A 23941-nucleotide genomic window follows, 5' to 3' on the forward strand; every position below is an offset into this window, starting at 1 on the left:
CGTTGCTCCACCAGATTAAACAGTTAGGGCCTTAGAAGTCAACGCCCGAAGCATAAAATACAAAATAAATAGAACAGTTTTTCCATTGTATAAAACGAATAATTGCTACCAGTGTAAAAGTTATGGTCATTTCTACGTTCCGGGCAACCTAGGCTTCACCCTTGGGCGTTGTTCCCCCAGATCGAATAGTTAGGGCCTAAGAAGTGAACGCCAGAAGCATTAAATGCAATTAAAATACAACAGTTTTTCCATCCTATAAGAGGATTAAAGCAACCAGTTTGAAAGTGATGGTCACTTCTACGTTCCGGGCAACCCAGGCTTCACTCTAGGGCGTTGCTACACTAGATCGAATAGCTAGGGCCTTAGAAGTCAACGCCAGAGTCATAATATACAATATAAATACAACAGCTTTTCCATCGTAAAGAACGTATAATTGCAACCAGTGTGAGAGCTATGGTTATTTCTACATTCCGAGCAACCTAGGCTTCACTCTAGGGCGTTCCTGCACCAGATCGAATAGTTAGGTCCTTAGAAGTCAACGCCAGAAGCATAAAATACGATATAAATACAACAGCTTTTGCATCGCATAAAAGGAATAATTGCAAACAGTGTGAAAGTAATTGTCATTTCTACGTTCCGGGCCACCCAGGCTACACTCTAGGGCGTTGCTCTACCAGATCAAACAGTTAGGGCCTTAGAAGTCAACGCCCGAAGCATAAAATACAAAATAAATAGAACAGTTCTTCCATCGCAGAAACGAATAATTGCAACCAGTGTGAAAGTTATGGTCATTTCTATATTCCGAGCAACCTAGGCTTCACTCTAGGGCGTTGCTCTACCAGGTCGAATAGTTAGGGCCTAAGAAGTGAACGCCAGAAGCATAAAATACAATATAAATACAACAGTTTTTCCATCGTATAAAACGAATAATTGCAACCAGTGTGAAAGTAATGATCATTTCCACATTCCGAGCAACCTAGGCTTCACTCTAGGGCGTTGCTCCAACAGATTGAATAGTTAGTGCCTTAGAAGTCAACGCCTGAAGCATAAAATGCAATAAAAATACAACAGTTTTTCCATCATATAACAGGATTAATTGCAACCAGTTTGAAAGTGATGGTCATTTCTACGTTCCGGGCAACCTAGGCTTCACTCTAGGGCGTTGCTCCACTAGATCGAATAGCTAGGGCCTTAGAAGTCGACGCCAGAGGCATATAATACAATATAAATACAACAGCTTTTCCATCGTAAAAAACGAATAATTGCAAACAGTGTGAAAGTAATTGTCATTTCTTCGTTCCGGGCAACCTAGGCTTCACTCTAGGGCGTTGCTCCACCAGATGAAACAGTTAGGGCCTTAGAAGTCAACGCCAGAAGCATAAAATACAATATAAATACAACAGTTTTTCCATCGTATAAAACGAATAATTGCAACCAGTGTGAAAGTAATGATCATTTCCACAATCCGAGCAACCTAGGCTTCACTCTACGGCGTTGTTCCACCAGATCGAATAGTTAGGGCCTAAGAAGTCAACACCAGAAGAATAAAATACAAAATAAATACAACAGCCTTTACACCGTATAAAACGAATAATTGCAACCTGTGTGAAGGCTTTGGTCATATCTACGTTCCGGGCAACCTAGGCTTCACTGTAGGGCGTTGCTCCAACGGATTGAATAGTTAGGGCCTTAGAAGTCAACGCCCGAAGCATAAAATGCAATAAAAATACAACAGTTTTTCCATCGTATAACAGGATTAATTGCAACCAGTATGAAAGTGATGATCATTTGGGCGTTTCGGGCATCCTAGACTTAACTCTGAGGCATTGCTCCACCAGATCGAATAGTGAGGGCCTAAGAAGTGAACGCCAGAAGCATAAACTACAATATAAATACAACAGCTTTTCCATCGTATAAAACGAATAATTCCAACCAGTGTGAAAGTTATGGTCATTTCTACATTCCGAGCAACCTAGGCTTCACTCTTGGGCGTTGCTCCACCAGATCGAATAGTTAGGCCCTTAGAAGTCAACGCCAGAAGCATAAAATACGATATAAATACAGCAGCTTTTCCATCGTATAAAACTAATAATTGCAACCAGTGTGAAAGTTATGGTCATTTCTACGTTCCGGGCAACCTAGGCTTCACTCTAGGGCGTTGCTCCACTAGATCGAATAGTTAGGGCCATTGAAGTCAACGCCAGAAGCATAAAATACAATATAAATACAACAGCTTTTCAATCGTATAAAAGGAATAATTGCAAACAGTGTGAAAGTAATGGTCATTTCTACGTTCCGGGCAACCTAGGCTTCACCCTAGGGCGTTGCTCCACCAGATTAAACAGTTAGGGCCTTAGAAGTCAACGCCCGAAGCATAAAATACAAAATAAATAGAACAGTTTTTCCATTGTATAAAACGAATAATTGCTACCAGTGTAAAAGTTATGGTCATTTCTACGTTCCGGGCAACCTAGGCCTCACCCTTGGGCGTTGTTCCCCCAGATCGAATAGTTAGGGCCTAAGAAGTGAACGCCAGAAGCATAAAATACAATATAAATACAACAGCTTTTCCATCGTAAAGAACGTATAATTGCAACCAGTGTGAAAGCTATGGTTATTTCTACATTCCGAGCAACCTAGGCTTCACTCTAGGGCGTTGCTCCACCAGATCGAATAGTTAGGTCCTTAGAAGTCAACGCCAGAAGCATAAAATACGATATAAATACAACAGCTTTTGCATCGTATAAAAGGAATAATTGCAAACAGTGTGAAAGTAATTGTCATTTCTACGTTCCGGGCAACCCAGGCTACACTCTAGGGCGTTGCTCCACCAGATCGAACAGTTAGGGCCTTAGAGGTCAACGCCCGAAGCATAAAATACAAAATAAATAGAACAGTTTTTCCATTGTATAAAACGAATAATTGCTACCAGTGTAAAAGTTATGGTCATTTCTACGTTCCGGGCAACCTAGGCTTCTCCCTAGGGCGTTGTTCCACCAGATTGAATAGTTAGGGCCTAAGAAGTGAACGCCAGAAGCATAAAATGCAATAAAAATACAACAGTCTTTCCATCCTATAACAGGAATAATTGCAACCCGTGTGAAAGTAATGATCATTTCCACATTCCGAGCAACCTAGGCTTCACTCTAGGGCGTTGCTCCACCATATCGAATAGCTAGGGCCTTAGAAGCCTACGCCTGAAGCATAAAATACAATAAAAATACAACGGTCTTTTCATCGTATAACAGGAATAATTGCAACAAGCGTGAAAGTAATGATCATTTCGGCGTTTCGGGCATCCTAGACTTAACTCTGAGGCATTGAGCCACCAGATCGAATAGTTAGGGCCTATGAAGTCAACGCCAGAAGCATAAAATACAAAATAAATACAACAGTTTTTCCATTGTATAAAACGAATAATTGCTACCAGTGTAAAAGTTATGATCATTTCTTCGTTCCGGGCAACCTAGGCTTCACCCTAGGGCGTGGTTCCACCAGATCGAATAGTTAGGGCCTAAGAAGTGAACGCCAGAAGCATCAAATGCAATAAAAATACAACAGTCTTTCCATCCTATGACAGGAATAATTGCAACCCGTGTGTAAGTAATGATCATTTCCACATTCCGAGCAACCTAGGCTTCACTCTAGGGCGTTGCTCCACCATATCGAATAGCTAGGGCCTTAGAAGCCTACGCCTGAAGCATAAAATACAATAAAAATACAACGGTCTTTTCATCGTATAACAGGAATAATTGCAACAAGCGTGAAAGTAATGATCATTTCGGCGTTTCGGGCATCCTAGACTTAACTCTGAGGCATTGAGCCACCAGATCGAATAGTTAGGGCCTATGAAGTCAACGCCAGAAGCATAAAATACAATATAAATACAACAGTTTTTCCATTGTATAAAACGAATAATTGCTACCAGTGTAAAAGTTATGATCATTTCTTCGTTCCGGGCAACCTAGGCTTCACCCTAGGGCGTGGTTCCACCAGATCGAATAGTTAGGGCCTAGGAAGTGAACTCCAGAAGCATAAAATACGATATAAATACAACAGTTTTTCCATCGTATAAAACGAATAATTGCAACCAGTGTGAAAGTTATGGTCATTTCTACATTCCGAGAAACCTAGGCTTCACTCTAGGGTGTTGCTCCAACAGATTGAATAGTTAGGGCCTTAGATGTCAACGCCCGAAGCATAAAATGCAATAAAAATACAACAGTTTTTCCATCGTATAACAGGATTATTTGCAACCAGTTTGAAAGTGATGGTCATTTCTACGTTCCGGGCAACCTGAGCTTCACTCTAGGGCGTTGCTCCACCAAATCAAACAGTTAGGGCCTTAGAAGTCAACACCCGAAGCATAAAGTACAAAATAAATAGAACAGTTTTTCCATTGTAAAAAACGAATAATTGCTACCAGTGTAAAAGTTATGGTCATATCTACGTTCCGGGCAACCTAGGCTACACCCTAGGGCGTTGTTCCACCAGATCGAATAGTTAGGGCCTAAGAAGTGAACGCCAGAAGCATAAAATGCAATAAAAATACAACAGTCTGTCCATCATATAACAGGAATAATTGCAATCCGTGTGAAAGTGATGGTCATTTGTACGTTCCAGGCAACCTAGGCTTCACTCTAGGGCGTTGCTCCCCCAGATCGAATAGTTAGAGCCTAAGAAGTGAACGCCAGAAGCATTAAATACAATAAAAATACAACAGTTTTTCCATCCTATTTATAGGATTAATTGCAACCAGTTTGAAAGTGAGGGTCACTTCTACGTTCCGGGCAACCTAGGCTTCACTCTAGGGCGTTGCTACACTAAATCGAATATCTAGGGCCTTAGAAGTCAACGCCAGAGTCATAAAATACAATATAAATACAACAGCTTTTCCATCGTAAAGAACGTATAATTGCAACCAGTGTGAAAGCTATGGTTATTTCTACATTCCGAGCAACCTAGGCTTCAGTCTAGGGCGTTGCTCCACCAGATCGAATAGTTAGGTCCTTAGAAGTCAACGCCAGAAGCATAAAATACGATATAAATACAACAGCTTTTGCATCGCATAAAAGGAATAATTGCAAACAGTGTGAAAGTAATTGTCATTTCTACGTTCCGGGCCACCCAGGCTACACTCTAGGGCGTTGCTCCACCAGATCAAACAGTTAGGGCCTTAGAAGTCAACGCCCGAAGCATAAAATACAAAATAAATAGAACAGTTTTTCCAGCGCAGAAAACGAATAATTGCAACCAGTGTGAAAGTTATGGTCATTTCTATATTCCGAGCAACCTAGGCTTCACTCTAGGGCGTTGCTCTACCAGGTCGAATAGTTAGGGCCTAAGAAGTCAACGCCAGAAGCATAAAAGACAATATAAATACAACAGTTTTTCCATCGTATAAAACGAATAATTGCAACCAGTGTGAAAGTAATGGTCATTTCTACGTTCCGGGCAACCTAGGCTTCACTCTACGGCGTTGTTCTACCAGATCGAATAGTTAGGGCCTAAGAAGTCAACACCAGAAGAATAAAATACAAAATAAATACAACAGCCTTTACACCGTATGAAACGAGTAATTGCAACCTGTGTGAAGGTTATGGTCATACCTACGTTCCGGGCAACCTAGCCTTCACTGTATGGCGTTGCTCCACCAGATCGAATTGTTGGGGCCTAAGAAGTCAACGGCAGAAGTATTAAATACAATATAAATACAACAGTTTTTCCATCGTATAAAACTAATAATTGCAACCAGTGTGAAAGTTATGGTCATTTCTACGTTCCGGGCAACCTAGGCTTCACTCTAGGGCGTTGCTCCACTAGATCGAATAGTTAGGGCCATTGAAGTCAACGCCAGAAGCATAAAATACAATATAAATACAACAGCTTTTCAATCGTATAAAAGGAATAATTGCAAACCGTGTAAAAGTTATGGTCATATCTACGTTCCGGGCAACCTAGGCTACACCCTAGGGCGTTGTTCCACCAGATCGAATAGTTAGGGCCTAAGAAGTGAACGCCTGAAGCATAAAATGCAATAAAAATACAACAGTCTGTCCATCCTATAACAGGAATAATTGCAATCCGTGTGAAAGTGATGGTCATTTGTACGTTCCAGGCAACCTAGGCTTCACTCTAGGGCGTTGCTCCCCCAGATCGAATAGTTAGAGCCTAAGAAGTGAACGCCAGAAGCATTAAATACAATAAAAATACAACAGTTTCTCCATCCTATAACAGGATTAATTGCAACCAGTTTGAAAGTGAGGGTCACTTCTACGTTCCGGGCAACCTAGGCTTCACTCTAGGGCGTTGCTACACTAAATCGAATAGCTAGGGCCTTAGAAGTCAACGCCAGAGTCATAAAATACAATATAAATACAACAGCTTTTCCATCGTAAAGAACGTATAATTGCAACCAGTGTGAAAGCTATGGTTATTTCTACATTCCGAGCAACCTAGGCTTCAGTCTAGGGCGTTGCTCCACCAGATCGAATAGTTAGGTCCTTAGAAGTCAACGCCAGAAGCATAAAATACGATATAAATACAACAGCTTTTGCATCGCATAAAAGGAATAATTGCAAACAGTGTGAAAGTAATTGTCATTTCTACGTTCCGGGCCACCCAGGCTACACTCTAGGGCGTTGCTCCACCAGATCAAACAGTTAGGGCCTTAGAAGTCAACGCCCGAAGCATAAAATACAAAATAAATAGAACAGTTTTTCCATCGCAGAAAACGAATAATTGCAACCAGTGTGAAAGTTATGGTCATTTCTATATTCCGAGCAACCTAGGCTTCACTCTAGGGCGTTGCTCTACCAGGTCGAATAGTTAGGGCCTAACAAGTGAACGCCAGAAGCATAAAATACAATATAAATACAACAGTTTTTCCATCGTATAAAACGAATAATTGCAACCAGTGTGAAAGTAATGGTCATTTCTACGTTCCGGGCAACCTAGGCTTCACTCTACGGCGTTGTTCTACCAGATCGAATAGTTAGGGCCTAAGAAGTCAACACCAGAAGAATAAAATACAAAATAAATACAACAGCCTTTACACCGTATGAAACGAGTAATTGCAACCTGTGTGAAGGTTATGGTCATACCTACGTTCCGGGCAACCTAGCCTTCACTGTATGGCGTTGCTCCACCAGATCGAATTGTTGGGGCCTAAGAAGTCAACGCCAGAAGTATTAAATACAATATAAATACAACAGCTTTTCAATCGTATAAAAGGAATAATTGCAAACAGTGTGAAAGTAATGGTCATTTCTACGTTCCGGGCAACCTAGGCTTCACCCTAGGGCGTTGCTCCACCAGATTAAACAGTTAGGGCCTTAGAAGTCAACGCCCGAAGCATAAAATGCAAAATAAATAGAACAGTTTTTCCATTGTATAAAACGAATAATTGCTACCAGTGTAAAAGTTATGGTCATTTCTACGTTCCGGGCAACCTAGGCTTCACCCTTGGGCGTTGTTCCCCCAGATCGAATAGTTAGGGCCTAAGAAGTGAACGGCAGAAGCATAAAATACAATATAAATACAACAGCTTTTCCATCGTAAAGAACGTATAATTGCAACCAGTGTGAAAGCTATGGTTATTTCTACATTCCGAGCAACCTAGGCTTCACTCTAGGGCGTTGCTCCACCAGATCGAATAGTTAGGTCCTTAGAAGTCAACGCCAGAAGCATAAAATACGATATAAATACAACAGCTTTTGCATCGTATAAAAGGAATAATTGCAAACAGTGTGAAAGTAATTGTCATTTCTACGTTCCGGGCAACCCAGGCTACACTCTAGGGCGTTGCTCCACCAGATCGAACAGTTAGGGCCTTAGAGGTCAACGCCCGAAGCATAAAATACAAAATAAAAAGAACAGTTTTTCCATTGTATAAAACGAATAATTGCTACCAGTGTAAATGTTATGGTCATTTCTACGTTCCGGGCAACCTAGGCTTCTCCCTAGGGCGTTGTTCCACCAGATCGAATAGTTAGGGCCTAAGAAGTGAACGCCAGAAGCATAAAATGCAATAAAAATACAACAGTCTTTCCATCCTATAACAGGAATAATTGCAACCCGTGTGAAAGTAATGGTCATTTATACGCTCCGGGCAACCTAGGCTTCACTCTACGGCGTTGTTCCACCAGATCGAATAGTTAGGGCCTAAGAAGTCAACACCAGAAGAATAAAACACAAAATAAATACAACAGCCTTTACACCGTATAAAACGAATAATTGCAACCTGTGTGAAGGTTATGGTCATATCTACGTTCCGGGCAACCTAGGCTTCACTGTAGGGCGTTGCTCCAACAGATTGAATAGTTAGGGCCTTAGAAGTCAACGCCCGAAGCATAAAATGCAATAAAAATAAAACAGTTTTTCCGTCGTATAACAGGATTAATTGCAACCAGTTTGAAAGTGATGGTCATTTCTACGTTCCGGGCAACCTAGGCTTCACTCTAGGGCGTTGCTCCACTAGATCAAACAGTTAGGGCCTTAGAAGTCAACGCCCGAAGCATAAAATACAAATTAAAAAGAACAGTTTTTCCATTGTATAAAACGAATAATTGCTACCAGTGTAAATGTTATGGTCATTTCTACGTTCCGGGTAACCTAGGCTTCACCCTAGGGCGTTGTTGCACCAGATCGAATAGTTAGGGCCCAAGAAGTGAACGCCAGAAGCATAAAATACAATATAAATACAACAGTTTTTCCATCGTATAAAACGAATAATTGCAACCAGTGTGAAAGTTATGGTCATTTCTACATTCCCAGCAACCTAGGCTTCACTCTAGGGCGTTGCTCCACCAGATCGAATAGTTAGGTCCTTAGAAGTCAACGCCAGAAGCATAAAATACGATATAAATACAGCACCTTTTCCATCGTATAAAAGGAATAATTGCAAACAGTGTGCAAGTAATGGTCATTTATACGTTCCGGGCAACCTAGGCTTCACTCTACGGCGTTGTTCCAGCAGATCGAATAGTTAGGGCCTAAGAAGTCAACACCAGAAGAATAAAATTCAAAATAAATACAACAGCCTTTACACCGTATAAAACGAATAATTGCAACCTGTGTGAAGGTTATGGTCATATCTACGTTCCGGGCAACCTAGGCTTCACTGTAGGGCGTTGCTCCACCAGATCGAAGTGTTAGGGCCTAAGAAGTCAACGCCCGAAGCATAAAATACAATAGAAATACAACAGTTTTTCCATCGTATAAAACTAATAATTGCAACCAGTGTGAAAGTTATGGTCATTTCTACATTCCGAGCAACCTAGGCTTCACTCTAGGGCGTTGCTCCAACAGATTGAATAGTTAGTGCCTTAGAAGTCAACGCCCGAAGCATAAAATGCAATAAAAATACAACAGTTTTTCCATCGTATAACAGGATTAATTGCAACCAGTTTGAAAGCGATGGTCATTTCTACGTTCCGGGCAACCTAGGCTTCACTCTAGGGCGTTGCTCCACCAGATCGAATAGTTAGGTCCTTAGAAGTCAACGCCAGAAGCATAAAATACGATATAAATACAGCAGCTTTTCCATCGTATAAACGGGATAATTGCAAACAGTGTGAAAGTAATGGTCATTTCTACGTTCCGGGCAACCTGGGCTTCACACTAGGGCGTTGCTCCACCAGATTAAACAGTTAGGGCCTTAGAAGTCAACGCCCGAAGCATAAAATACAAAATAAATAGAACAGTTTTTCCATTGTATAAAACGAATAATTGCTACCAGTGTAAAAGTTATGGTCATTTCTACGTTCCGGGCAACCTAGGCTTCACCCTTGGGCGTTGTTCCCCCAGATCGAATAGTTAGGGCCTAAGAAGTGAACGCCAGAAGCATAAAATACAATATAAATACAACAGCTTTTCCATCGTAAAGAACGTATAATTGCAACCAGTGTGAAAGCTATGGTTATTTCTACATTCCGAGCAACCTAGGCTTCACTGTAGGGCGTTGCTCCACCAGATCGAATAGTTAGGTCCTTAGAAGTCACCGCCAGAAGCATAAAATACGATATAAATACAACAGCTTTTGCATCGTATAAAAGGAATAATTGCAAACAGTGTGAAAGTAATTGTCATTTCTACGTTCCGGGCAACCCAGGCTACACTCTAGGGCGTTGCTCCACCAGATCGAGCAGTTAGGGCCTTAGAGGTCAACGCCCGAAGCATAAAATACAAAATAAATAGAACAGTTTTTCCATTGTATAAAACGAATAATTGCTACCAGTGTAAAAGTTATGGTCATTTCTACGTTCCGGGCAACCTAGGCATCACTGTATTGCGTTGTTCCACCAGCTCGAATAGTTAGGGCCTAAGAAGTGAACGCCAGAAGCATTAAATACAATAAAAATACAACAGTTTTTCCATCCTATAACAGGATTAATTGCAACCAGTTTGAAAGTGAGGGTCACTTCTACGTTCCGGGCAACCTAGGCTTCACTCTAGGGCGTTGCTACACTAAATCGAATAGCTAGGGCCTTAGAAGTCAACGCCAGAGTCATAAAATACAATATAAATACAACAGCTTTTCCATCGTAAAGAACGTATAATTGCAACCAGTGTGAAAGCTATGGTTATTTCTACATTCCGAGCAACCTAGGCTTCAGTCTAGGGCGTTGCTCCACCAGATCGAATAGTTAGGTCCTTAGAAGTCAACGCCAGAAGCATAAAATACGATATAAATACAACAGCTTTTGCATCGCATAAAAGGAGTAATTGCAAACAGTGTGAAAGTAATTGTCATTTCTACGTTCCGGGCCACCCAGGCTACACTCTAGGGCGTTGCTCCACCAGACCAAACAGTTAGGGCCTTAGAAGTCAACGCCCGAAGCATAAAATACAAAATAAATACAACAGTTTTTCCATCGCAGAAAACGAATAATTGCAACCAGTGTGAAAGTTATGGTCATTTCTATATTCCGAGCAACCTAGGCTTCACTCTAGGGCGCTGCTCTACCAGGTCGAATAGTTAGGGCCTAAGAAGTGAACGCCAGAAGCATAAAATACAATATAAATACAACAGTTTTTCCATCGTATAAAACGAATAATTGCAACCAGTGTGAAAGTAATGATCATTTCCACATTCCGAGCAACCTAGGCTTCACTCTAGGGCGTTGCTCCAACAGATTGAATAGTTAGGGCCTTAGAAGTCAACCCCTGAAGCATAAAATGCAATAAAAATACAACAGTTTTTCCATCGTATAACAGGATTAATTGCAACCAGTTTGAAAGTGATGGTCATTTCTACGTTCCGGGCAACCTAGGCTTCACTCTAGGGCGTTGCTCCACTAGATCGAATAGCTAGGGCCTTAGAAGTCAACGCCAGAGGCATATAATACAATATAAATACAACAGCTTTTCCATCGTAAAAAACGAATAATTGCAAACAGTGTGAAAGTAATTGTCATTTCTTCGTTCCGGGCAACCTAGGCTTCACTCTAGGGCGTTGCTCCACCAGATGAAACAGTTAGGGCCTTAGAAGTCAACGCCCGAAGCATAAAATACAAAATAAAAAGAACAGTTTGTCCATTGTATAAAACGAATAATTGCTACCAGTGTAAATGTTATGGTCATTTCTACGTTCCGGGCAACCTAGGCTTCACCCTAGGGCGTTGTTCCACCAGATCGAATAGTTAGGTCCTTAGAAGTCAACGCCAGAAGCATAAAATACGATATAAATACAGCAGCTTTTCCATCGTATAAAAGGAATAATTGCAACCTGTGTGAAGGTTATGGTCATATCTACGTTCCGGGCAACCTAGGCTTCACTGTAGGGCGTTGCTCCAACAGATTGAATAGTTAGGGCCTTAGAAGTCAACGCCCGAAGCATAAAATGCAATAAAAATACAACAGTTTTTCCATCGTATAACAGGATTAATTGCAACCAGTTTGAAAGTGATGGTCATTTCTACGTTCCGGGCAACCTAGGCTTCACTCTAGGGCGTTGCTCACCAGATGAAACAGTTAGGTCCTTAGAAGTCAACGCCCGAAGCATAAAATACAAAATAAATAGAACAGTTTTTCCATTGTATAAAACGAATAATTGCTGCCAGTGTAAAAGTTATGGTCATTTCTACGTTCCGGGCAACCTAGGCTTCACCCTAGGGCGTTGTTCCACCAGATCGAATAGTCAGGACCTAAGAAGTGAACGCCAGAAGCATAAAATGCAATAAAAATACAACAGTCTTTCCATCCTATAACAGGAATAACTGCAACCCGTGTGAAAGCGATGGTCATTTGTACGTTCCAGGGAACCTAGGCTTCACTCTAGGGCGTTGCTCCACCAGATCGAATTGTTAGGGCCAAAGAAGTCAACGCTCGAAGCATAAAATACAAAATAAATAGAACAGTTTTTCCATTGTATAAAACGCATAATTGCTACCAGTGTAAAAGTTATGGTCATTTCTACGTTCCGGGCAACCTAGGCTTCATCCTAGGGCATTGTTCCATCAGATCGAACAGTTAGGCCCTAAGAAGTGAACGCCAGAAGCATAAAATGCAATATAAATACAACAGTTTTTCCATCGTAGAAAACGAATAATCGCAACCAGTGTGAAAGTTATGGTCATTTGTATATTCCGAGCAACCTAGGCTTCACTCTAGGGCGGTGCTCCACCATATCGAATAGCTACGGCCTTAGAAGCCTACGCCTGAAGCATAAAATACAATAAAAATACAACGGTCTTTTCATCGTATAACAGGAATAATTGCAACAAGCGTGAAAGTAATGATCATTTCGGCGTTTCGGGCATCCTAGACTCAACTCTGAGGCATTGCTCCACCAGATCGAATAGTTAGGGCCTAAGAAGTCAACGCCAGAAGCATAAAATACAATATAAATACAACAGTTTTTCCATTGTATAAACCGAATAATTGCTGCCAGTGTAAAAGTTATGGTCATTTCTACGTTCCGGGCAACCTAGGCTTCACCCTAGGGCGTTGTTCCACCAGATCGAATAGTTAGGGCCTAAGAAGTGAACGCCAGAAGCATAAAATACAATATAAATACAACAGTTTTTCCATCGTATAAAACGAATAATTGCAGCCAGTGTGAAAGTTATTGTCATTTCTACATTTCGAGCAACCTAGGCTTCACTCTAGGGCGTTGCTCCAACAGATTGAATAGTTAGGGCCTTAGAAGTCAACGCACGAAGCATAAAATGCAATAAAAATACAACAGTTTTTCCATCGTATAACAGGATTAATTGCAACCAGTTTGAAAGTGATGGTCATTTCTACGTTCCGGGCAACCTAGGCTTCACTCTACGGCGTTGTTCCACCAGATCGAATAGTTAGGGCCTAAGAAGTCAACACCAGAAGAATAAAATACAAAATAAATACAACAGCCTTTACACCGTATAAAACGAATAATTGCAACCTGTGTGAAAGCTATGGTTATTTCTACATTCCGAGCAACCTAGGCTTCAGTCTAGGGCGTTGCTCCACCAGATCGAATAGTTAGGGCCATTGAAGTCAACGCCAGAAGCATAAAATACAAAATAAATAGAACAGTTTTTCCATCGCAGAAAACGAATAATTGCAACCAGTGTGAAAGTTATGGTCATTTCTATATTCCGAGCAACCTAGGCTTCACTCTATGGCGTTGTTCTACCAGATCGAATAGTTAGGGCCTAAGAAGTCAACACCAGAAGAATAAAATACAAAATAAATACAACAGCCTTTACACCGTATGAAACGAGTAATTGCAACCTGTGTGAAGGTTATGGTCATACCTACGTTCCGGGCAACCTAGCCTTCACTGTATGGCGTTGCTCCACCAGATCGAATTGTTGGGGCCTAAGAAGTCAACGCCAGAAGTATTAAATACAATATAAATACAACAGTTTTTCCATCGTATAAAACTAATAATTGCAACCAGTGTGAAAGTTATGGTCATTTCTTCGTTCCGGGCAACCTAGGCTTCACTCTAGGGCGTTGCTCCACTAGATCGAATAGTTAGGGCCATTGAAGTCAACGCCAGAAGCATAAAATACAATATAAATACAACAGCTTTTCAATCGTATAAAAGGAATAATTGCAAACAGTGTGAAAGTAATGGTCATTTCTACGTTCCGGGCAACCTAGGCTTCACCCTAGGGCGTTGCTCCACCAGATTAAACAGTTAGGGCCTTAGAAGTCAACGCCCGAAGCATAAAATACAAAATAAATAGAACAGTTTTTCCATTGTATAAAACGAATAATTGCTACCAGTGTAAAAGTTATGGTCATTTCTACGTTCCGGGCAACCTAGGCTTCACCCTTGGGCGTTGTTCCCCCAGATCGAATAGTTAGGGCCTAAGAAGTGAACGCCAGAAGCATAAAATACAATATAAATACAACAGCTTTTCCATCGTAAAGAACGTATAATTGCAACCAGTGTGATAGCTATGGTTATTTCTACATTCCGAGCAACCTAGGCTTCACTCTAGGGCGTTGCTCCACCAGATCGAATAGTTAGGTCCTTAGAAGTCAACGCCAGAAGCATAAAATACGATATAAATACAACAGCTTTTGCATCGTATAAAAGGAATAATTGCAAACAGTGTGAAAGTAATTGTCATTTCTACGTTCCGGGCAACCCAGGCTACACTCTAGGGCGTTGCTCCACCAGATCGAACAGTTAGGGCCTTAGAGGTCAACGCCCGAAGCATAAAATACAAAATAAAAAGAACAGTTTTTCCATTGTATAAAACGAATAATTGCTACCAGTGTAAATGTTATGGTCATTTCTACGTTCCGGGCAACCTAGGCTTCACCCTAGGGCGTTGTTCCACCAGATCGAATAGTTAGGTCCTTAGAAGTCAACGCCAGAAGCATAAAATACGATATAAATACAGCAGCTTTTCCATCGTATAAAAGGAATAATTGCAAACAGTGTGAAAGTAGTGGTCATTTATACGTTCCGGGCAACCTAGGCTTCACTCTACGGCGTTGTTCCACCAGATCGAATAGTTAGGGCCTAAGAAGTCAACACCAGAAGAATAAAATACAAAATAAATACAACAGCCTTTACACCGTATGAAACGAGTAATTGCAACTTGTGTGAAGGTTATGGTCATACCTACGTTCCGGGCAACCTAGCCTTCACTGTATGGCGTTGCTCCACCAGATCGAATTGTTGGGGCCTAAGAAGTCAACGCCAGATGCATTAAATACAATATAAATACAACAGTTTTTCCATCGTATAAAACTAATAATTGCAACCAGTGTGAAAGTTATGGTCATTTCTACATTCCGAGCAACCTAGGCTTCACTCTAGGGCGTTGCTCCAACAGATTGAATAGTTAGTGCCTTAGAAGTCAACGCCCGAAGCATAAAATGCAATAAAAATACAACAGTTTTTCCATCGTATAACAGGATTAATTGCAACCAGTTTGAAAGCGATGGTCATTTCTACGTTCCGGGCAACCTAGGCTTCACTCTAGGGCGTTGCTCCACCAGATCGAATAGTTAGGTCCTTAGAAGTCAACGCCAGAAGCATAAAATACGATATAAATACAGCAGCTTTTCCATCGTATAAACGGGATAATTGCAAACAGTGTGAAAGTAATGGTCATTTCTACGTTGCGGGCAACCTGGGCTTCACCCTAGGGCGTTGCTCCACCAGATTAAACAGTTAGGGCCTTAGAAGTCAACGCCCGAAGCATAAAATACAAAATAAATAGAACAGTTTTTCCATTGTATAAAACGAATAATTGCTACCAGTGTGAAAGCTATGGTTATTTCTACATTCCGAGCAACCTAGGCTTCACTCTAGGGCGTTGCTCCACCAGATCGAATAGTTAGGTCCTTAGAAGTCAACGCCAGAAGCATAAAATACGATATAAATACAACAGCTTTTGCATCGTATAAAAGGAATAATTGCAAACAGTGTGAAAGTAATTGTCATTTCTACGTTCCGGGCAACCCAGGCTACACTCTAGGGCGTTGCTCCACCAGATCGAACAGTTAGGGCCTTAGAGGTCAACGCCCGAAGCATAAAATACAAAATAAAAAGAACAGTTTTTCCATTGTATAAAACGAATAATTGCTACCAGTGTAAATGTTATGGTCATTTCTACGTTCCGGGCAACCTAGGCTTCTCCCTAGGGCGTTGTTCCACCAGATCGAATAGTTAGGGCCTAAGAAGTGAACGCCAGAAGCATAAAATGCAATAAAAATACAACAGTCTTTCCATCCTATAACAGGAATAATTGCAACCCGTGTGAGAGTAATGGTCATTTATACGTTCCGGGCAACCTAGGCTTCACTCTACGGCGTTGTTCCACCAGATCGAATAGTTAGGGCCTAAGAAGTCAACACCAGAAGAATAAAATACAAAATAAATACAACAGCCTTTACACCGTATAAAACGAATAATTGCAACCTGTGTGAAGGTTATGGTCATATCTACGTTCCGGGCAACCTAGGCTTCACTGTAGGGCGTTGCTCCAACAGATTGAATAGTTAGGGCCTTAGAAGTCAACGCCCGAAGCATAAAATGCAATAAAAATACAACAGTTTTTCCATCGTATAACAGGATTAATTGCAACCAGTTTGAAAGCGATGGTCATTTCTACGTTCCGGGCAACCTAGGCTTCACTCTAGGGCGTTGCTCCACCAGATCGAATAGTTAGGTCCTTAGAAGTCAACGCCAGAAGCATAAAATACGATATAAATACAGCAGCTTTTCCATCGTATAAACGGGATAATTGCAAACAGTGTGAAAGTAATGGTCATTTCTACGTTCCGGGCAACCTGGGCTTCACACTAGGGCGTTGCTCCACCAGATTAAACAGTTAGGGCCTTAGAAGTCAACGCCCGAAGCATAAAATACAAAATAAATAGAACAGTTTTTCCATTGTATAAAACGAATAATTGCTACCAGTGTAAAAGTTATGGTCATTTCTACGTCCCGGGCAACCTAGGCTTCACCCTTGGGCGTTGTTCCCCCAGATCGAATAGTTAGGGCCTAAGAAGTGAACGCCAGAAGCATAAAATACAATATAAATACAACAGCTTTTCCATCGTAAAGAACGTATAATTGCAACCAGTGTGAAAGCTATGGTTATTTCTACATTCCGAGCAACCTAGGCTTCACTGTAGGGCGTTGCTCCACCAGATCGAATAGTTAGGTCCTTAGAAGTCACCGCCAGAAGCATAAAATACGATATAAATACAACAGCTTTTGCATCGTATAAAAGGAATAATTGCAAACAGTGTGAAAGTAATTGTCATTTCTACGTTCCGGGCAACCCAGGCTACACTCTAGGGCGTTGCTCCACCAGACCAAACAGTTAGGGCCTTAGAAGTCAACGCCCGAAGCATAAAATACAAAATAAATACAACAGTTTTTCCATCGCAGAAAACGAATAATTGCAACCAGTGTGAAAGTTATGGTCATTTCTATATTCCGAGCAACCTAGGCTTCACTCTAGGGCGCTGCTCTACCAGGTCGAATAGTTAGGGCCTAAGAAGTGAACGCCAGAAGCATAAAATACAATATAAATACAACAGTTTTTCCATCGTATAAAACGAATAATTGCAACCAGTGTGAAAGTAATGATCATTTCCACATTCCGAGCAACCTAGGCTTCACTCTAGGGCGTTGCTCCAACAGATTGAATAGTTAGGGCCTTAGAAGTCAACCCCTGAAGCATAAAATGCAATAAAAATACAACAGTTTTTCCATCGTATAACAGGATTAATTGCAACCAGTTTGAAAGTGATGGTCATTTCTACGTTCCGGGCAACCTAGGCTTCACTCTAGGGCGTTGCTCCACTAGATCGAATAGCTAGGGCCTTAGAAGTCAACGCCAGAGGCATATAATACAATATAAATACAACAGCTTTTCCATCGTAAAAAACGAATAATTGCAAACAGTGTGAAAGTAATTGTCATTTCTTCGTTCCGGGCAACCTAGGCTTCACTCTAGGGCGTTGCTCCACCAGATGAAACAGTTAGGGCCTTAGAAGTCAACGCCCGAAGCATAAAATACAAAATAAAAAGAACAGTTTTTCCATTGTATAAAACGAATAATTGCTACCAGTGTAAATGTTATGGTCATTTCTACGTTCCGGGCAACCTAGGCTTCACCCTAGGGCGTTGTTCCACCAGATCGAATAGTTAGGTCCTTAGAAGTCAACGCCAGAAGCATAAAATACGATATAAATACAGCAGCTTTTCCATCGTATAAAAGGAATAATTGCAACCTGTGTGAAGGTTATGGTCATATCTACGTTCCGGGCAACCTAGGCTTCACTGTAGGGCGTTGCTCCAACAGATTGAATAGTTAGGGCCTTAGAAGTCAACGCCCGAAGCATAAAATGCAATAAAAATACAACAGTTTTTCCATCGTATAACAGGATTAATTGCAACCAGTTTGAAAGTGATGGTCATTTCTACGTTCCGGGCAACCTAGGCTTCACTCTAGGGCGTTGCTCCACCAGATGAAACAGTTAGGGCCTTAGAGGTCAACGCCCGAAGCATAAAATACAAAATAAAAAGAACAGTTTTTCCATTGTATAAAACGAATAATTGCTACCAGTGTAAATGTTATGGTCATTTCTACGTTCCGGGCAACCTAGGCTTCACCCTAGGGCGTTGTTCCACCAGATCGAATAGTTAGGTCCTTAGAAGTCAACGCCAGAAGCATAAAATACGATATAAATACAGCAGCTTTTCCATCGTATAAAAGGAATAATTGCAAACAGTGTGAAAGTAGTGGTCATTTATACGTTCCGGGCAACCTAGGCTTCACTCTACGGCGTTGTTCCACCAGATCGAATAGTTAGGGCCTAAGAAGTCAACACCAGAAGAATAAAATACAAAATAAATACAACAGCCTTTACACCGTATGAAACGAGTAATTGCAACTTGTGTGAAGGTTATGGTCATACCTACGTTCCGGGCAACCTAGCCTTCACTGTATGGCGTTGCTCCACCAGATCGAATTGTTGGGGCCTAAGAAGTCAACGCCAGATGCATTAAATACAATATAAATACAACAGTTTTTCCATCGTATAAAACTAATAATTGCAACCAGTGTGAAAGTTATGGTCATTTCTACATTCCGAGCAACCTAGGCTTCACTCTAGGGCGTTGCTCCAACAGATTGAATAGTTAGTGCCTTAGAAGTCAACGCCCGAAGCATAAAATGCAATAAAAATACAACAGTTTTTCCATCGTATAACAGGATTAATTGCAACCAGTTTGAAAGCGATGGTCATTTCTACGTTCCGGGCAACCTAGGCTTCACTCTAGGGCGTTGCTCCACCAGATCGAATAGTTAGGTCCTTAGAAGTCAACGCCAGAAGCATAAAATACGATATAAATACAGCAGCTTTTCCATCGTATAAACGGGATAATTGCAAACAGTGTGAAAGTAATGGTCATTTCTACGTTGCGGGCAACCTGGGCTTCACCCTAGGGCGTTGCTCCACCAGATTAAACAGTTAGGGCCTTAGAAGTCAACGCCCGAAGCATAAAATACAAAATAAATAGAACAGTTTTTCCATTGTATAAAACGAATAATTGCTACCAGTGTGAAAGCTATGGTTATTTCTACATTCCGAGCAACCTAGGCTTCACTCTAGGGCGTTGCTCCACCAGATCGAATAGTTAGGTCCTTAGAAGTCAACGCCAGAAGCATAAAATACGATATAAATACAACAGCTTTTGCATCGTATAAAAGGAATAATTGCAAACAGTGTGAAAGTAATTGTCATTTCTACGTTCCGGGCAACCCAGGCTACACTCTAGGGCGTTGCTCCACCAGATCGAACAGTTAGGGCCTTAGAGGTCAACGCCCGAAGCATAAAATACAAAATAAAAAGAACAGTTTTTCCATTGTATAAAACGAATAATTGCTACCAGTGTAAATGTTATGGTCATTTCTACGTTCCGGGCAACCTAGGCTTCTCCCTAGGGCGTTGTTCCACCAGATCGAATAGTTAGGGCCTAAGAAGTGAACGCCAGAAGCATAAAATGCAATAAAAATACAACAGTCTTTCCATCCTATAACAGGAATAATTGCAACCCGTGTGAGAGTAATGGTCATTTATACGTTCCGGGCAACCTAGGCTTCACTCTACGGCGTTGTTCCACCAGATCGAATAGTTAGGGCCTAAGAAGTCAACACCAGAAGAATAAAATACAAAATAAATACAACAGCCTTTACACCGTATAAAACGAATAATTGCAACCTGTGTGAAGGTTATGGTCATATCTACGTTCCGGGCAACCTAGGCTTCACTGTAGGGCGTTGCTCCAACAGATTGAATAGTTAGGGCCTTAGAAGTCAACGCCCGAAGCATAAAATGCAATAAAAATACAACAGTTTTTCCATCGTATAACAGGATTAATTGCAACCAGTTTGAAAGCGATGGTCATTTCTACGTTCCGGGCAACCTAGGCTTCACTCTAGGGCGTTGCTCCACCAGATCGAATAGTTAGGTCCTTAGAAGTCAACGCCAGAAGCATAAAATACGATATAAATACAGCAGCTTTTCCATCGTATAAACGGGATAATTGCAAACAGTGTGAAAGTAATGGTCATTTCTACGTTCCGGGCAACCTGGGCTTCACACTAGGGCGTTGCTCCACCAGATTAAACAGTTAGGGCCTTAGAAGTCAACGCCCGAAGCATAAAATACAAAATAAATAGAACAGTTTTTCCATTGTATAAAACGAATAATTGCTACCAGTGTAAAAGTTATGGTCATTTCTACGTCCCGGGCAACCTAGGCTTCACCCTTGGGCGTTGTTCCCCCAGATCGAATAGTTAGGGCCTAAGAAGTGAACGCCAGAAGCATAAAATACAATATAAATACAACAGCTTTTCCATCGTAAAGAACGTATAATTGCAACCAGTGTGAAAGCTATGGTTATTTCTACATTCCGAGCAACCTAGGCTTCACTGTAGGGCGTTGCTCCACCAGATCGAATAGTTAGGTCCTTAGAAGTCACCGCCAGAAGCATAAAATACGATATAAATACAACAGCTTTTGCATCGTATAAAAGGAATAATTGCAAACAGTGTGAAAGTAATTGTCATTTCTACGTTCCGGGCAACCCAGGCTACACTCTAGGGCGTTGCTCCACCAGACCAAACAGTTAGGGCCTTAGAAGTCAACGCCCGAAGCATAAAATACAAAATAAATACAACAGTTTTTCCATCGCAGAAAACGAATAATTGCAACCAGTGTGAAAGTTATGGTCATTTCTATATTCCGAGCAACCTAGGCTTCACTCTAGGGCGCTGCTCTACCAGGTCGAATAGTTAGGGCCTAAGAAGTGAACGCCAGAAGCATAAAATACAATATAAATACAACAGTTTTTCCATCGTATAAAACGAATAATTGCAACCAGTGTGAAAGTAATGATCATTTCCACATTCCGAGCAACCTAGGCTTCACTCTAGGGCGTTGCTCCAACAGATTGAATAGTTAGGGCCTTAGAAGTCAACCCCTGAAGCATAAAATGCAATAAAAATACAACAGTTTTTCCATCGTATAACAGGATTAATTGCAACCAGTTTGAAAGTGATGGTCATTTCTACGTTCCGGGCAACCTAGGCTTCACTCTAGGGCGTTGCTCCACTAGATCGAATAGCTAGGGCCTTAGAAGTCAACGCCAGAGGCATATAATACAATATAAATACAACAGCTTTTCCATCGTAAAAAACGAATAATTGCAAACAGTGTGAAAGTAATTGTCATTTCTTCGTTCCGGGCAACCTAGGCTTCACTCTAGGGCGTTGCTCCACCAGATGAAACAGTTAGGGCCTTAGAAGTCAACGCCCGAAGCATAAAATACAAAATAAAAAGAACAGTTTTTCCATTGTATAAAACGAATAATTGCTACCAGTGTAAATGTTATGGTCATTTCTACGTTCCGGGCAACCTAGGCTTCACCCTAGGGCGTTGTTCCACCAGATCGAATAGTTAGGTCCTTAGAAGTCAACGCCAGAAGCATAAAATACGATATAAATACAGCAGCTTTTCCATCGTATAAAAGGAATAATTGCAACCTGTGTGAAGGTTATGGTCATATCTACGTTCCGGGCAACCTAGGCTTCACTGTAGGGCGTTGCTCCAACAGATTGAATAGTTAGGGCCTTAGAAGTCAACGCCCGAAGCATAAAATGCAATAAAAATACAACAGTTTTTCCATCGTATAACAGGATTAATTGCAACCAGTTTGAAAGTGATGGTCATTTCTACGTTCCGGGCAACCTAGGCTTCACTCTAGGGCGTTGCTCCACCAGATGAAACAGTTAGGGCCTTAGAGGTCAACGCCCGAAGCATAAAATACAAAATAAAAAGAACAGTTTTTCCATTGTATAAAACGAATAATTGCTACCAGTGTAAATGTTATGGTCATTTCTACGTTCCGGGCAACCTAGGCTTCACCCTAGGGCGTTGTTCCACCAGATCGAATAGTTAGGTCCTTAGAAGTCAACGCCAGAAGCATAAAATACGATATAAATACAGCAGCTTTTCCATCGTATAAAAGGAATAATTGCAAACAGTGTGAAAGTAGTGGTCATTTATACGTTCCGGGCAACCTAGGCTTCACTCTACGGCGTTGTTCCACCAGATCGAATAGTTAGGGCCTAAGAAGTCAACACCAGAAGAATAAAATACAAAATAAATACAACAGCCTTTACACCGTATGAAACGAGTAATTGCAACTTGTGTGAAGGTTATGGTCATACCTACGTTCCGGGCAACCTAGCCTTCACTGTATGGCGTTGCTCCACCAGATCGAATTGTTGGGGCCTAAGAAGTCAACGCCAGATGCATTAAATACAATATAAATACAACAGTTTTTCCATCGTATAAAACTAATAATTGCAACCAGTGTGAAAGTTATGGTCATTTCTACATTCCGAGCAACCTAGGCTTCACTCTAGGGCGTTGCTCCAACAGATTGAATAGTTAGTGCCTTAGAAGTCAACGCCCGAAGCATAAAATGCAATAAAAATACAACAGTTTTTCCATCGTATAACAGGATTAATTGCAACCAGTTTGAAAGCGATGGTCATTTCTACGTTCCGGGCAACCTAGGCTTCACTCTAGGGCGTTGCTCCACCAGATCGAATAGTTAGGTCCTTAGAAGTCAACGCCAGAAGCATAAAATACGATATAAATACAGCAGCTTTTCCATCGTATAAACGGGATAATTGCAAACAGTGTGAAAGTAATGGTCATTTCTACGTTGCGGGCAACCTGGGCTTCACCCTAGGGCGTTGCTCCACCAGATTAAACAGTTAGGGCCTTAGAAGTCAACGCCCGAAGCATAAAATACAAAATAAATAGAACAGTTTTTCCATTGTATAAAACGAATAATTGCTACCAGTGTGAAAGCTATGGTTATTTCTACATTCCGAGCAACCTAGGCTTCACTCTAGGGCGTTGCTCCACCAGATCGAATAGTTAGGTCCTTAGAAGTCAACGCCAGAAGCATAAAATACGATATAAATACAACAGCTTTTGCATCGTATAAAAGGAATAATTGCAAACAGTGTGAAAGTAATTGTCATTTCTACGTTCCGGGCAACCCAGGCTACACTCTAGGGCGTTGCTCCACCAGATCGAACAGTTAGGGCCTTAGAGGTCAACGCCCGAAGCATAAAATACAAAATAAAAAGAACAGTTTTTCCATTGTATAAAACGAATAATTGCTACCAGTGTAAATGTTATGGTCATTTCTACGTTCCGGGCAACCTAGGCTTCTCCCTAGGGCGTTGTTCCACCAGATCGAATAGTTAGGGCCTAAGAAGTGAACGCCAGAAGCATAAAATGCAATAAAAATACAACAGTCTTTCCATCCTATAACAGGAATAATTGCAACCCGTGTGAGAGTAATGGTCATTTATACGTTCCGGGCAACCTAGGCTTCACTCTACGGCGTTGTTCCACCAGATCGAATAGTTAGGGCCTAAGAAGT

The sequence above is a fragment of the Calliopsis andreniformis genome, unplaced genomic scaffold, assembly GCF_051401765.1.
Source record: "Calliopsis andreniformis isolate RMS-2024a unplaced genomic scaffold, iyCalAndr_principal scaffold0015, whole genome shotgun sequence".
NCBI lineage: Eukaryota > Metazoa > Arthropoda > Insecta > Hymenoptera > Andrenidae > Calliopsis > Calliopsis andreniformis.